At 41.7% G+C, this 17523-nt stretch overlaps 1 protein-coding gene across 7 annotated transcripts in view; it reads right to left on the bottom strand.

The window, feature by feature from the left end:
- The window catches only part of myo1b (myosin IB), a 272630-nt gene that overhangs the window by 167209 nt on the left and 87898 nt on the right, over positions 1-17523 (bottom strand). The window lies entirely within an intron of this gene.

Here is a 17523-nt window from a genome sequence, read left to right as displayed (position 1 = left end):
CCATGGATATCGAGCATTCAGTCAACTCGATTCATTCCATGAGATATCAAGAAACAGCTGAAGTCACTGGATACTGCTGAGGCTATGGGCCCAAACAACATTCCTGAATTAATCTTTGAGACCTGTTTGTCCAAACTAGGTGCACCCCCTAACCAAGCTGTTTGTTCTGCTATCTACCTCTCAATGTAAAACAGTCTAGGTATATTCCTATTCATAAAAAGCGGGACAAATCGAACACTGTTTATTATCAATCATTAACTAAATGATGAAATGCTATCAACAGAAAAGAACATTCATGAAACTGGTCACAATCTGGGACAAAGCAGCCCAATTGATCATTACCCCATCTACCACTTTCCACATTTGCTCCGTTCACCACTGACAGTGGCTACAATGTGTGCCATCTCTAAGATTCACTGCATAACTCACCAAGACTCCTTCGACAGCACCTTCAAAACCCACAATTCCGGCTATCTCGACGGACAAGGGCAGGAGATGCTTGTGAGCATCACCATGTGCAAGACTTCCTTCAAACCTCACACCATTTGGATTTGGAAATATATTGCAAAATATGTTGGCTTGACTAGCGTAACCCACATTGCAGGATTTTTACTATAGCCTTGGTCCAAAGACGGGGAAAATAAAACAGCAAACTCAGGAGGGAAGGTGACTACCCTTGACATCAAAGCAGTATTTAACAGAGTGTAATGTTAAACCCTTGCAAGACTGATGTCATTGGGAATCGGGGGAATGCCATCCACCGAATGGGATTATACCGAACACAAAAAGATGGTTGTGGTTGTTGGAGGTCAATCATCTCAGCCCCAGGAATCTCTGCAGGAGTGCTTCAGGGTAGTATCTAGGCCCAATCATCTTGCTGCTTATCAACAACCTGTCTTCCAACATAAAGTAACAAGTGGGAACATTTGCTGATGATTGCACAATATTCAACATCACATTCACAAATCTACAGATACAGAAATAATTCACTGCCAAATGCAGCATGATCTGGACAACATCCAGGCTTGTGCTGAAGGGAAGTAATCCTCATGTCTTGAAATTAGTATGCTATTCAGCACATAATCTTTACAGCTTTCTGTGTCTCTCCTCTTTGGGGCAGGGAGCCATTCTGAACATACAGTCTGAGGAAACTAACATTGAGATCTTTTAAATCACAGATAAACAGCAATTTCTACAACTCAGTGCTAAGATACCACCAGTCATAACCGGTTGATTACTGGAAAAGTGGAACTCTTATGTTCAAAGGAGTTAAATTGTCATCTTGTTGAAGATTTTGAGATTGACGTGCTTACTGGAACAAACAGGAAAAGACTTCTACACAAAGATACCAATATCCATCTTGGCTTAAGGTGACATGGCAACAGATGCTCTACATTTTCTAGTTTCCGTAATCCTCAAGTACCAACTAAAATTAACCTTAACAAGCATTAATCATTCTAAAAATATGCAACAATTTTAAAATGAATCAAATTCACCTAAAAACACCCAAACAGTTACAAGCCAATCAGATATTTATCTAAAAATTGAAGGACATCCCACCCCCAGTAGCCTGATGTATGTCACTTTTTTGTTATGATGGAAAGCATGGCTTATCCTCAATGTCATTTGTCACATACTTTCTCTCATCAGTAGTGTTGAGATGTTAACCTTAAACAGAAGGCAAAACCACCTCAGCATTCAAGTCAAATTTTCCATGTCGCTGGAAACCCGTAGACAGTTTCTCAGTGCATCTTCCCAGAGAATGGGACTTAATTAATGCACATTCCCTGTTTCACTCACTGCTGTGGAAAAATTCAAGTAAGGAATGAAAGACCAGGACATGAAAGACCAGGACATACGTTATTTGAATGGAATGAACTGATTTCACTTACAGTCGACAGTCTTATCAGAATTCTACTGCTAAGAAGAAAGATAGACTTGTAAACACCTATTATGGATGAACTGGAGAAGCAGATTGAGACAAATGAAAAAGCAGGAGATTTTAAACAGGAGTAAAGACAAGAAGATAAAAAATTTCTCTGCCTTCAAACTAGAGTGTCAGGCAGAGCGAAAAGTAGCAAAGTGTGATATTTTAATATCCATCTCAACGACTCTCGACATCATCTTAAATCTAATCCTCATAATACATGCCAGTACATGGGCAATTTGAGTTATGACGTGCTCATTATGAAATCTTGCATGAAGAGTATTCTGCCAACTTCTGACTGTTTTGCAAGCAATAAACAGGAAAGGCCAGAGAAATATATGTAGACATTGATATTCAATTTCTCAAGACTTCTGAGAAATCCATCTGAAGAGGGAGAAAATCAGGCTTGTAAACCAGCTTGAAGGACTAACCCAGCATTCTGGTGATGGCATTCAATCTAGTTGCTGAATAATTCTTTTTAACAACCTGTAATAAGTAACTTGCCAGATGTCACTGTTCATCTGCAATCAGCCTTTGGGTAACTTAGGTCCTTTGCTATCTCGAGAAATGATAGGGCAGGCCTCCCTGGTATCTAGCATCACTAATGCACTTACAAGGGGGAACAGGTCAGATCCCTCCTGGAGATGGTTAAAATAGGCATGGATATTCCATGTTGTCTGTCTCTTAACTGCAGGAAGTGGGAGGAGGAAGCAAATATCAATGAGTTACAGAGTCATACAGCATGGAAACAAACCCTTCAGCCCAACTTGTCCATGCAAAACAGATGTCTGAAACTGAACTTGTCCCATTTGCCTGCATTTGACCCAAATCCCTCTAAATCTTTCCTATCCATATACCTGTTGAAAGGTCTCTTAAATGTTGTAATTGTATTTGCCTCATTCCAAACATGCATCACCCTCTGTATGAAACAGTTGTCTCTCAAGTCCCTCAAATCTTTCCCCTCTCAGGTTAAGCCTATGCCCTCTAGTTTTGGGCACCCTTACCATTGGGAAAACACCTTGGGTAATCACTTTATCTGTGCCCCTTGCAATTGCATAAACCCCCTCAGACTCCTACAGTCCCAGCCTATCCAACCTCTCAGGCATAGAGATGTACAGCACAGAAACAGAACCTTCGGTCCAACTGTCCATGCCGACTAGATATCCCTCCCCAATCTCGTCCCACTTGCCAGCATCTGGCCCATATTCCTCCGAATGCTTCCTGTTCATATACTCATTCAGATGCCTTTTATATGTTGCAATTGTACCAGCCTCTTCCTCTGGCAGCTCATTCCATATACACACCGCCCTCTGCGTGAAAACGTTGCCCCTGAGGTCTCTTTTCTATCTTTCCCCTCTCACCATAAACTTATGCCTACTAGTTATGGACTCCCCCACACCAGGGAAAAGACTTTGTCTATTTATCCTATCCATGCCCCTCATGATTTTATAAACCTCTGTAAGGTCAACCCTTAGCCTCCGACGCTCCAGGGAAAACAGCCCCAGCCTATTCAATCTCACCCTATCGCTCAAATCCTCCAACCCTGGCAACATCCTTGTAAATCTTTTCTGAACCCTTTCAAGTTTCACAACATCTTTCTGACAGGAAGGAGACCAGAACTGCACACAATATGCCAACATGGCCTAATCAACGTCCTGTACAGCCGCAACATGACCTCCCAACTCCTGTACTCAATACTCTGACCAATAAAAGAAAGCATACCAAACGCCATCTTCACTATCCTATCTACGTTCGACTCCACTTTCAAGGAGCTATGAATCTGCACTCCAAGGTCTCTTTGTTCAGCAACACCCCCCAGGACCTTACCATTACAAGTGTATAAGTTCTTCTCAGATTTGCTTTCCCAAAATGCCGCACCTCACATTTATCTAAATTAAATTCCATCTGCCACTCCTGAACCCATTGGCCCATCTGATCAAGATCCTATTATAATCTGACGTAACATGCTTTGCTGTCCACTACAACTCCAATTTTGGTGTCATCTGCAAACTTACTAACTGTACCTCTTATGCTAACATCCAAATCATTTATATAAATGATGAAAAGTAATGGACACAGGACAGAGTCTTGTGGCACTCCACTGGTCACAGGCCTCCAGTCTGACAAACAACCCTCCACCATCACCCTCTGTCTTCTACTTTTGAGCCAGTTCTGTATCCAAATGGCTAGTTCTCCCTGTATTCCATGAGATCTAAACTTGCTAACCTGTCTCCCATGAAAAACCTTGTTGAATACCTTACTGAAGTCCATATAGATCACATCTTCTGCTTTGCCCTCACCAATCCTCTTTGTTACTTCTTCAAAAAAACTCAATCAAGTTTGCGAGACATAATTTCCCACATACAAAGCCATATTGACTATCCCTAATCAGTCCTTGCCTTTCTAAATACATGTAAATCCTGTCCCTCAGGATTCCCTCCAACAACTTACCCACCATCAACATCAGGCTCACTGGTCCATAGTTCCCTGCCTTATCCTTACCACGTTTCTTAAACCATGGCACCACGTTAGCTAACCTCCAGTCTTCCGGCACCTCAGCTGTGACTATCAATGATACAAACACCTCAGCAAGGGACCTAACAATCACGTCCCTAGCTTCCCAAAGAGTTCTAGGGTACATCTGATCAGGTCCTGGGGATTTATCCATTTTTATGCGTTTCAAGACATCCAGCACTTCCTCCTCTAATATGAACATTTTTCAGGATGTCACCATCTATTTCCCTACATTCTATATCTTCCGTGTCCTTTTCCACAGTAAATACTGATGCATAATACTCATTTAATATCTCCCCCATCTCCTGCGGCTCCACACAAAGGACGCCTTGCTGATCTTTGAGGGGCCCTATTCTCTCCCTAGTTATCCTTTTGTCTTTAATGTATTTGTAAAAATCCCTTTGGATTCTCCTTAACTCTATTTGCTAAAGCTATCTCATGTCCCCTTTTTGCCCTCCTGATTTCCCTCTTAAGTATACTCCTACTGCTTTTATACTCTTCTAAGGATTCACTCGATCTATCCTGTCTATACCTGACATATGCTTCCTTCGTTTTCTTAACCAAACCCTCAATTTCTTTAGTCATCCAGCATTCCCTACCAGCCTTTCCTTTCACCTTAACAGGAATATACTTTCTCTGGACTCTCATTATCTCATTTCTGAAGACTTCCCATTTTCCAACCGTCCCTTTATCTGTAAACAGCTACACCCAATCAGCTTTTGAAAGTTCTTGCCGAATACCGTCAAAATTGGCCTTTCTCCAATTTAGAACTTCAACTTTTAGATCTGGTCTATCCTTTTCCATCACTATTTTAAATCTAATAGAATTATGGTCGTTGGCTCCAAAGTGCTCCCCCACTGACACCTCAGTCACCTGCCCTGCCTTATTTCCCAAGAGTAAGTCAAGTTTTGCACCTTCTCTAGTAGGTGCATCCACATAGTGAATCAGAAAGTTTCCTTGTACACATCTAACAAATTCCTCTCCATCTAAACCCTTCACACTATGGCAGTCCCAGTCGATGTTTGGAAAATTAAAATCCTCTACCATAACTACCTTATTACTCTTTCAGATAACTGAGATCTCCTTATAAATTTGTTTCTCAATTTCCCTCTGACTATTAGGGGACTATAATACAATCCCAGTAAGGTGATCATCCCTTTCTTATTTCTCAGTTCCACCCGAATGTATTTTCGGGAATATCCTCCCTCAGTACAGCTGTATTTTCGGGAATATCCTCCCTCAGTACAGCACTACTCCCCCTCCTCTCTCACTTCCCTTTCTGTCTGTCCTGTAGCATTTGTATCCTGGAACATTAAGCTGCCAGTCCTGTCCATCCCTGAGCCATGTTTCTGTAATTGCTGTGATATCCCAGTCCCATGTTTCTAACCATGCCGAGTTCATCTGCCTTCCTTGTTAGGCCTCTTGCATTGAAATAAATGCAGTTTAACATATCAGCCCTATCTTGTCCTTGCCTACCCTGACCGTTTGACTCGCTTCTGTTCTCAACTGTACCAGTCTCAGATTGATCTCTTTCCTCACTATCTCCCTGGGTCCCACTCACCCACCTTACTAGTTTAAATCCTCCTGAGCAGCTCTCCAGGTGCAATCCCATCCTTCCTGTGCAGATCACTTCTACCACAGAAGAGATTCCAATGATCCAAAAGTGTGAATCCTCTCCCATACATCAGCTCCTCAGCCATGCATTCATCTGCTCTGTCCTCGTATTCCTACCCTCAGTAATTCGTAGCAGCAGGAGTAATCCAGAAATTACCACTCTAGAGGACCTCCTTTTTAAAATTCCTGCCTAACTCTCTATACTCTCCCTTCAGAATCTCAACCTTTTCCCTTCCTATGCTGTTCGTTCCAATGTGGACAATGATGCCTGCTGGGCCCTCTCTCCATAGAGAACATTCTGCACCCTCTGAGACCCTTGATCCTGGCACCAGGGAGTCAACACACCATTCTGATATTTCACTGCTGGCCACAGAAACGTCTCTGTGCCTCAGACTAGAGAGTCCCCTCACACGATTGATTTCTTAGAACCTGACGTATCCCTCATTGCATTAGAGCCAGTCTCGATACCAGAAACTTGTCTGTTCATGCTACATTCCCCAGAGAATTCATCACCCCCTACATTTTCCAAAATAGCACGCTTGTTTGAAATGGGGGATAGCCACAGAAGGCTTACCTTTCCTGCAGTTAACCCATCTATGTGATTGTACCTGCAATGTTTCTCCCTTCTTATAACTGCCATCCATCACATCCCTTTGCTCTTGTAAATTCCTCATTGCCTCTAACTGTCTCTCCAACCGATCCATTCAATCTGATAGAATTTGTAATCAACAGCATTTATTGCATATATAATCATCAGTAACACGAACTCTCTCTAAAGTCCCACATCCACCAGAGCATATCACTCTACTAAGGGCCATTTGTGCTTTTTCCAATCTGTAGATTCAGAAAATTCAGAAAATTCTTCCTCTACAAAACACTGTTCCAGGCTAACTTAATACTTATGACTTAAATATTTTTAAATTTAATCAAGAGACAAATTTCAATAAAACATAAATCAAGAAAGAACCCACTCTACTCACTACTGCAGATTTACAGCAAGGCCACACTAAAACTATTCACTTATTTGTTTCTGTGCTGTGACCTCTCCCAAACAGGTTCGTCCAAGATCAGTTGTGAATTTAACCGTTTGTTAACTTTCCCAGATGCACCTCGATGTCCAGGTATACATGAGTTGAACAGCAAAGGTAGTAACTGCACAGATTCTTATAAGTCAAACCCTCTAGTCTCAGTAACAAACTTTTAAATCTTTTCTGCACCCTTTTCAGTTTAATAACATTCTTGCTATAACAAGGTGACCAAAACTGAATGCAGTATTCTAAAAGTTGCCTCACCAATGTTTTATACAGCCATAACATAACATTCTGTACGCAATGCTCTGACCAATGAAGCTAAGCATACCAAACTCCTTCACCATCCCTGCTTACCTGTGACTCCACTTTGAAAGAACTATGTAACTGCATCCCTAGATCTCTCTGTTCTACCACACTTCCCAGGGCCCAACCATTAACTGTGCATATACTGTCCTGGTTTGTCTTATGCAATATGGCAGAGCTTTGACATAGTTCAGAAACAGGCTGGAAAATCATAACCAAGGCATAAAAAAAAAGCACAGGGGGGACAAAAGGATCAGAGAAATGCTGAGCACCATAGACACATAGACAGCTGTAGCATTTTGCCATTTTTCTGCATGCCCTACCATGTCAGCAAAGTATTTAAATCCTCACATGCCTAAATGTCAGGCATGTTCTAGAATAAATCAGTAAATACGAAGAAGAAATATTTGGACAGCCTGCCACTGAACAAGACCCATAATTTAATTACTGAACTCTGTTGTATAGTTACAGCCTCATTCCCCAATGTGTATTTTCTTTTACAAACAACTACACAGGCTTATTATTAGACCCTACTGTCAACAAGGAATCTGCTTCTATGCAGAATAACCAAATATTCCACAATTACTTTGACTCCCATGGGAAAGTCCCAGAACATTAATTAAACTTGTCAGTCTTAGCAAAATAAATATAAAATTCATAATTGCCCTTTGTTTAGCAATGTTGGTTTACCTTCCAACATTTTAACATCACATCCAAATCATACTATTCGCAACAGAACTGGCAGTAATCGAGGAGAATAGATTGATTGAGGTGGGGGAGGGGGAGTGACAAAAGGAAGTACATTTTAAGTACTTTGTTCTCCCGAGATAATTCATTTTAAAGTCCCTACTCCTTCCCAAAGAGGGCTTATAGCCAGGGAACTTGGTCCCAGGCCTCCAACACGTGCTCATTAGTCAGATGATAAAAATCTGTACTGCAGTACGGTGACACACAATGATTATCTCTTAGCTTCACAGGATGCCTATTTCTCTTCTGTGACTCCTTCCACAACCAGCCAGAAACCAGTAGGTATAGTCAGAACATTGGACATGCTCCACTTTCAACTATGCCACAATGGAGGCTGCTGAATCACAGAGCTCCTGTCCCATTTGGAATACTTCTTCAATTATGGTTCTCGGTGGAAAGGGTCTTACAAGTTAGAACATTGTGTTTTTAGGTCCCTCTCCAGAGTCTAGAGCAAATAATTTAAGTTGCAGTTCTGTGCAGTATTGAGGCAGCACTACGCTGTTAAAAGGGTGTTTTTAATGTGAGATGTTAGACCAAAACAGACCCATGTCCACTTAGGGTGCATGAGAAAGATCCCATGGCACAGCTTTGAAAAGTAAGGAGGTCTCCCCAACAACGTTGCCAATATTTATATCTCAAGTAATACTGAAATATATTATCTGGTCATTAGTATATCATATCCTGTAGATTGGAGTAACATCTGCAACTTCCCACTCTAAGAAAGGTGGCAGAAGGAAACCAGTCAGTCAGTTACAGATCTGGGAGCTTAATATCTCTGATTAGTGAATGAGGAGAAATTGCTGGAAACACAGACTTGAAAAGAAGCAACTGAGATGTATTCATTTAGAAAGAATGCCAGTAAATAATTCAATGTAGTAAAGTCAGACCACAATGCCATGTTAATCTGAGATAGCATAGGTTCAAATCAGCAAAGGGTGGAGGTAAAATTGTACTCAGCAGCTCTTCACATAGACCCCCTGGCAAATGTGGACAGAAGTCATGGAATTGCTGAAAAGAAAAATGGCCAAGGTCAGGCGCTCAGTCTTGTAGCATAGGACCTGGAAAAGGCCATTTAGTTTGCCATGCATCTTTCCACGAGTTCACTGATTGCTTTGCCCCAATACTAACATTTGCTCCACACCTCTTCTTTCGATATCTTTGGATAACAATGTTCAGATGTAAAATTAACAACTGGTTCTTTGTGGAAGAGAGTCCATACTTCTATAAGTTGTAAAATTGTTTCCTTGTTTGGTTCTAATGTTGAGACGGTGTTCTCTAGTCTTAGGTACACCAATAAACATAAATAGCTTTCCTATCGCTCTTCTGACCTGTTCTTCTTAATACTGTCTATTGTTGTCGCCATAGTCTTATCAGACCAAAGGGGCTGCTCTCTTATTAGACAGCAGGGACTGGCAGTGATTTAACAAGAGGGTCACCAGACCTTAGGTGAGGGAAGGGGTTCAGAAGCAGAGTCCTTCATGGAAACCTCAAATCGGTGATGGGAATGGAACCTAAGCTGTTGGCATCACACTGCTCTGCAAACCAACAATCTAGCCAACTGAGCAAAACCGATTCCCAATACTTTCAATACTTCCATCAAATCACATACCCTTCCAAATTTCAGAAACAAAACCCCAGTTTGTTCAATCTCTTCTTGCTATTTAACGTAAGTATTTATAAGATATTATTCGGGTGAATGTATGCTACATTCCCTGCAAGACTAGTATAGTGTTTCTAAGGTCTAAGGCCCAAAACTATTTTCAGTGCTGTTAGTGCAGAGTAACTTCTACAGTGTATTTTAGCAGCCCTTCAGATATAAGAAGCCAATAAAAGTTCTCTCCTTTTTTTATTTTCTGTGTCTGTCAATGATATTTTAATGATCTACAGTGGACCTTGAAACCATCTCCTTCACTTCTGCTTTTTCACCATTTCGGAATATTTGATGTTGAAAGACATTCTGACAAACTTTCAAGGTGTCAGTCATTGTTCATTCACAATAGACTCGAGTAGCTCCAAACAAGAAATGTTAACTCGCCTGCAATTCTTTCCTTTATCAAGAGTGGAATGACATTTGCAACTTTCTAACCAATAGGAATAGCTCCTATATCAAAAAAACCTGGGAAAGCTATAGTTCAGGGCATATTGTCAGTTCATTTTGAGCTCTTATTATCTGCTTTTCAACTTTTGCTGTACTTTATATCTACTCTGTTCCCCAAAAATCTGTTTTATTTTGCATTTTTGTATGCTTTATCTTTTAGTTTCACCTTGAATTTACTTTAGTTATGCATTTTGGTTTTGGTCAAAAGAATTCTTGCTCCATAAAACCAGTTCTGTAGCATATCTCTCTTTTGAAGTCATACATTGTTTCTGATAGCATCTGGATATTTTGGCATAGTAATCAAACTATAATCGTGATGAGGAATAGTTTGTATTTATCATTGGAATCCTAGAGTTGACTTGCTGTTCTGCAGTTCACTGAAAAAATCAGATTTTCCATACATCAAAAACACAAAACATTTTCAAGGAATCTGAAAAATTCATCAGCACCAACAAGTCTGAATCTTTTTTTTCATTTAATTAACCCTACTTCTCAAGTAAGTCCCTTCTGTTCAGAAATACATCCATTTATTTCTTGTACATATGTATAGTGTTTACTTCAGTGACTTGGCATAGTAATTACCATATTTTCAATATGCTTCAGGTTAAAAATGTTTCCCTCAAATTTTGTATACCTTCTAGATCTCCTGGTTTTTAAATCTTTGACCATAGTGGACAATACTTCAGGATTAAGTTCATCAGTGGTTGCCATCATATTGGGGAACCATTCAATTTGATAATCTTAAAGTCCACTCCTGAAACAAGTATGTTTCGTCTGACCTTGTGCCTCAAATTTACTGAGGGCATAGTCGTCCTCAATGCCCACCTCTGTGCAGGAGGCCTATGTCAAATTGCCAACAGCAGGCAAACAGTCCCACATTTAAAATGGGGGTGCAGGAAAGACAGTATAACTCTCAAATCCCACCCACTGTTAGTGGAACATCTATCTGGCTCATTAACGAGTCACTTGAGATCAATCATTTCCAAGCCCACAGAGATTTAATGGCAGCTCAGAGTTTTAACTGAATTCACATGGGCCCATTGTTCCCGAAGGCCCACCGACTCATTCACAGGAACTCAGTACGCAGTATAAAAAGCCACTTATCCTATGGCCCTGGCCTTGCACCCAAACTCCCCGACCTCCCGAACAAGCCACTGTCCACCTCCCATCTACCTCGTTACAGGTGCGACCAACTATATCTGGTGAAGGCCTCTGTGCATTACTAGCAGTGTCTAAAGAAATGCGATTCAACTTAGTTCACTGGCAGGCTTTCCAAAGTCCCTCTGCTCTAAGCACCACCGTGTCTAGTCTGTTGCAGTCATTAAATACATCACTCAAAAGAGGCAGTATCCACTGCTCCCAATGGTGTTACAATAGTGGAGGACTCCTCTATCTCCAAAACAATATAATTTCTGTTGATCCATAAGCAAATCTGGATAATCATCATGAAAGGTGGCAGCACAGTGGTATCCAATTGGGACAGAGAGATCCTTGGAGTTCTCATCATTGACTCGGGCACTCAAATTGTAATGGCATCAGGTCAATATGGGCAAGGAAACCTCCTGCTGACTACCATCAAACGCTGCCCCTCCTTTTGTACTCTCTCACGTTATACACAGAGCATAGAATCTCCTCTAGGTTGGGAACTTCAATGACCTTCACCAAAGGTGACTCGATTGCCAAGTTGTAAAAGGACATGGTACTAGCTAAGTGTGTAGCAAACAGTGAGGGCTCACTGACTTGAGATCAGTCTCACCAATCTGCCTGTCACAGATACACTTGCCCATGACTGTATCAGTAGGAGTGACCACCGTGCAGCTCAAGTGGAGACAAAGTCCTGTCTTCACACTGAAGAAAGCTTCCATTGTGTTGTATGGCCACTATCAAGAACTGAAAGGGAGAGATTTCAAACAGACCCTGTGAGCCATTAGTAGCAGAATTGTATTTAACTACAATCTGTAATCTCAGTAAAGTCCCTGCTATCATTACCATCAAAGCTAGGGGGTTAACTTTAAATCAATAGACAATAGGTGCAGGAGTAGGCCATTCTGCCCTTCAAGCCAGCACCACCATTCATTGTGATCATGGCTGATCATCCACAATCAGTATCCTGTTCCTGCTTTTTCCCCATAACCCTTGGTTCCACTATCCTTAAGAGCTCTATCCATCTCTTTTTTGTAAGTTTCCAGAGACTTGGCCTCCATTGCCTTCTGGGGCAGAGCATTCCATACACCCACCACTCTCTGGGTGAATAATTTTCTCCTCAACTCAGTTTAAAGATAAGGGGTAGACCATTAAGAACAATGTCCTCTGGTTCTGGACTCATCCATCAGTGGAAACACACTTCCTGCCTCCAGAGTGTCCTATCCTTCAATAATCTTATACATCTCAATCAGATCCCCTCTCATCCTTCTAAACTCAAGTGTATACAAGCCCTGTCGCTCCAATCTCCCACTATTCTGGGAATTGACCTCGTGAACCTAAGCTGCACTCCCTCAATAGCCAGAATGTCCTCCTTCAAATGCGGAGACCAAAACTGCACACAATACTCCAGGTGCGGTCTCACCGGTGCCCTATACAGCTGAAGGACCTCTTTGCTCCTATACTCCCATGTAGAGTTGCAGAAGAGAACACCAGAATTCAAGAGCAGGCCTACCTAAAAAGATGTGTAAACTCTGAAGCTGCAACACAGGGCTACTTACTTACCAACCAGCATAAACAGCATGCATAAGGCATAGGTAAGCAAATCCACAGGCAAAGGATTAGATCCAAGCATTGCAGTCCTGCCACATCCAGGCTTGATAGCTAGTGAACAATTAAACAACTCATCAGAACAAAAAGGTTCCATAATTATCCCCTTTATCAATGATGGTAGATTCCAGCACATTAGTACAAAAGATAAGACTGAAGCACCTTCAAGCATCTCAGCTAGAGGTGCTCAGTAACTAATCCACCATGGGTCTCCACCCAGAATAAAGACTGGCCAAGCCATGTATACCCATATCCCATGATGAATTAAAAGAAAGCAACACTGGCATTTACTCAGCAAAGTGGAGAATTGCCCAAGCACATTAAAAAGCAGGCAAAATACAACCCAACCAAATACCATACAGTCAGGCTATTCTTGATCATCAGCATAGTGATGGAAGGTGTCACTGCCAGTGTTACCAAGCAACACAAAAAACAATAAACTTGCTCTGTCACAAACGGAGTAAAGAAAACTGTTAATACATATATTCAGTGACTGATTGAAAAAACACATTCAACAGCCCCACAAAGACAGTTGCTGTAGTCACATGACTGGACCTTGAGGTAAGTTTCCTGAAGCTCGAAGCCATCAAAATCAGCCAATCACTGCTTCAAGGTCCTCCTGATGAGACTGCAAGTTAAACTGTTGTATTAGGAGCTGCAACAGAGGTGACTCTCTCCAAGAAAAGCCCTAACACAATAGAATTGCAAGTTAAACCTATCTTATAAGGTTATGTGTTAATAATTTTTCACTAAACCTATAGAATGGGCCAAAGGCAGTTGTCTTCAGCAAGCCTCGGTTTTGATGGTAACTATTTTGCCACCACCAACCTGCCAATCACCCCACACCTGAGAAAGCTTGGTCACTCAATTCCTACAATATTGAGCCGAACAAAGGTCAGTGGAGATAGATGACAGTGTGGAACTCAAACCACAAAACAGCTATGTTTGCACTGATTAGTGGAGCAAGCTCAAGGGGCCAAATGGCCTACTCTTGTTCTTCACCCACATGTTCATGACTTTCATTATGTAATTTTGAAGTGGTTAGCATTGCCTTATGCTACATTTACTGCCAAAAACAAAACCCCGTGCTCTGGGCTAAAAAGGAAACACCACCATCTGTATTTGTGCACTCTACAAGTAAAAACTTCCTTTTGTCGCCCAGTGAAGCAGAAGTTACACTTCAACACAACCCCCTCAAGGGACTTGCAAAGGGAGTTTTAAAGAGAAGATATTCTCAGCTGGAGCATCAGAGGCTGAGAGGTGACCTTCTGGAGGTTTACAAAATTATGAAGGGCATGGACGGGGTAAATAGGCAAAGTCTTTTCCCTGGATCAGGGAGTCTAGAATTAAAGGGCATAGGTTTAGGGTGAGAGGGGAAAGATATAAAAGAGACCTAAGGGGTAATGTTTTCACACAGAGGGTGGTACGTGTATGGAATGAGTTGCCAGAGGATGTGGTGGAGGCTGGTACAATTGCAACATTTAAGAGGCATTTGGATGGGTATATGAATAGGAAGGGTTTGGAGGGATATGGGCCAGGTGCTGGCAGGTGAGACTAGATTAGGTTGGGATATCTGGTCGGCATGGACGGGTTGGACCGAAGGGTCTGTTTCCATGCTGTACATCTCTATGACTCTATGCTGCTGAGTCACACAATCCATCCCCACAAAGGAATTCCAGTGAAATGAAAACAAATTACTGTGGATGCTGAAAGTTTGAAATAGAAACAGAAACAAAGGGCTGGAGAGAGAAACCATTAACATTTTGAACCAATGACGCTCCTTCAGAACCTCAGGAATTCCAGACTGCTAACTCCAACTTTGGACTCCATTTTTAAAGCAAGGACATTGATAAACTCGCACACTTGTTATTTTTGTACCTCAGTCATCTGATTCCATCTGTCCATGTATGCTTGTAAGATTGTTTTTGTTATCAGATCTCCCCTGCCCTAATAAACATTATTTTTGCTTTTAACTTTATCTGTGTTATTCTGCCCTTTCAAAGTCAGAATCCACAAACACAGGCAATGAGGAAAATATGCCCCTACTGTTCTTTTGTTAAAATGAATTAATTAATCATTTTATGGATAGGTGGTGAGAATCGAGACAGATTTATTTTAAAACTCTCAATCTGTCCATGACTGTTCGTTGGCACAGTATAGATTTGGCCAAGCTCCCTCAGTTTCTGATATCATGATAGCCTTCATCCAAACACGGACAAAACACCTGAATTTCAGAGGTGAGGTGAAAGAGATTGTCCTTGAATCAAAGTATTATTAAGGAGCCGGAGTTAAATTGGAATCAATGGGAATCAGTGAAAACTCTCCATGTCATACAAAGGAAGGTGGTTATTCTTGCTGCAGGACAATCATCTCAGCCCCAGGACATGACTGCAAGTGTTCCTAGACACAACTATCTTCAGTCACTTTATCACAAAGACGAGAAATGAAGACATTTGGTTATACAACATCGAACAGCTTTTGAGACTTCAGATGCTGAAATAGTTTGTGCCCGTATGCAGCAAGACGTGGACAAATTTCAGAAATGGTTCCTAAGTAGCAAGTTAATTAGAAGTAGACAAACAGGAGGCTAGTTTAATACAGCAAGCCAGGCAGCACAGGTGGAGGAGAAGTTGACATTTCAGGTATTAACCCTTCTTTAGGGCTAGATGTGGGGGTACAGGGAACTACAGATTATGTAGGGGCGCAGGGGAGTATCAGAAGTAGATAGTTAGAGGTGGACACAGGTAGAGGGTACGACCTGGACAGCCTCTGAGCAAGTTAGTGTACTCAAGTGGCAGGCAATCACCATCTCAACAGAGATAGAATCCAACCATATCCTGCTTACTTCAATGCATGAATATCCTTGAATCCCTCACTGTATTGATTGGAACGAGGGGCAAAGTGAATTTCATTGAGTAAGAGTTTTTTGATTGGGGCTTTTGTCCCGAGGTCAATCAGGGAGCCAATCTCAGAGATTCTCCTCTCTCTAGGGACTGGCTCTAAGCTAACTGGTCAGAGTCCATGTACTGTGCACATGTAAATAAAGGAGGAAAAAAGTGAGGACTGCAGATGCTGGCAATCGAGTCAAAAGTGTGGTGCTGGAAACGCACAGCAATTCAGGCAGCATCCGACGAGCAGGAGAATCGACATTTCAGGGGGCTTATACCAAAACTTTGTTTCTCCTGCTCCTCAGATGCTGCCAGACCTGCTGTGCTTTTCCAGCACCACACTCTCGACGTGTAAATAAAGGGTGACTTGGTGACAGGATATCAGCTTCTGTGGAGATATTTCAAACACTATCAACATCATGGGGATTAAAGCTGACCAGAGACTGAACTGGGCCAGTCTTATAAATTCTGTTGTTACGAGAGCAGGCCAGAGATGTGCAACTTAGTTCTTGATTCCTCAACGATTGACCACAAGACAAAAATCAGGAGTGTGATAGATGACCCTCCACTTGCCTGGATAAGTGCGACTTCAACAACACGAGCATCTCAAATACCATTCAGGACAAAGCAACCCATTTTGGTATAGCATCTCATCTACCCAAAACAAATTCACTTCAACACTGATGTACAGTGATGGCAATGTGTACCATCAACAGGATGCATTAATGTTACATCAACTCAACCTACTTTCAAAACCCATGACCCCCAGCACCTATAAAGACAAGGGTAGCAGACACATGGAAACACTATCACCTGAAGATTTCGCACCAAGCATACACCACCCTGATTTGGAACTATGTCACCATTCTTTCATTGTCGTTGGGTCAAAATCCTGGAGCTCTCTTACTAGAACTACTAGCGTACTAACACCATATGGACTACAACAGTACAAGACTGACATTAGGGACAACAAATGGACAGCAATACCGACATTCCTGTGTAAGACTGCGAAGTTTCAAGTAATGCAATTTACAACACCGGAATTCAGAAGCTGCATGCTTAAGCAGAATTAAGGCATTTTTCGTGCAGTGGGTTGTAGAACAATCACTTGTTCATGACATACAAAAAAAAAATGCACATCGTTCCTCAAAGGTATCAGTGAGCGGGATAGGCCCTCAAAAACTGACAGACTGTTGATCTGCAGAATCAGTGAAATTAGCCTCTTAGCAGTGGACAGTTGGCAGAAATTTTCTAATCAACCTACTCAGGCGATATCATTACACACCTCTAGAGCAGGTGGGACTTGTAACTGGGCCTCCTGGTCCAGAGTAAGGAACATTACTACTGTGCCACAACAACCCTCTTCGCGAACACATTCATATTAAAATCCAATTGCATATGTAGAATTTTACTGGAGTTTTCAGACTTCCTGGATAACATCGGATCAGTGGTTCTCTGGAGGAGTATACGCATCTAATGCAACCAGTCATTTGTTCAGTGTTTCGAACAAAGTAATGCCCCTGGATCGGGGGAATCACCAGGGAATATCTCCTTCATTATCGCAAAAGCTATGCCAGATGTTGATTTGTCATCATCACTTCAAAGCATGACCTTGAGTAATTGAAAGGTCATTAGCAGGGTGATCTTGGA

This window comes from Chiloscyllium plagiosum, chromosome 7 (genome assembly GCF_004010195.1).
Source record: "Chiloscyllium plagiosum isolate BGI_BamShark_2017 chromosome 7, ASM401019v2, whole genome shotgun sequence".
NCBI lineage: Eukaryota > Metazoa > Chordata > Chondrichthyes > Orectolobiformes > Hemiscylliidae > Chiloscyllium > Chiloscyllium plagiosum.
The sequence above is the reverse complement of the archived record's forward strand: the minus strand, read 5'-3'. Positions and strand labels throughout refer to the sequence as shown.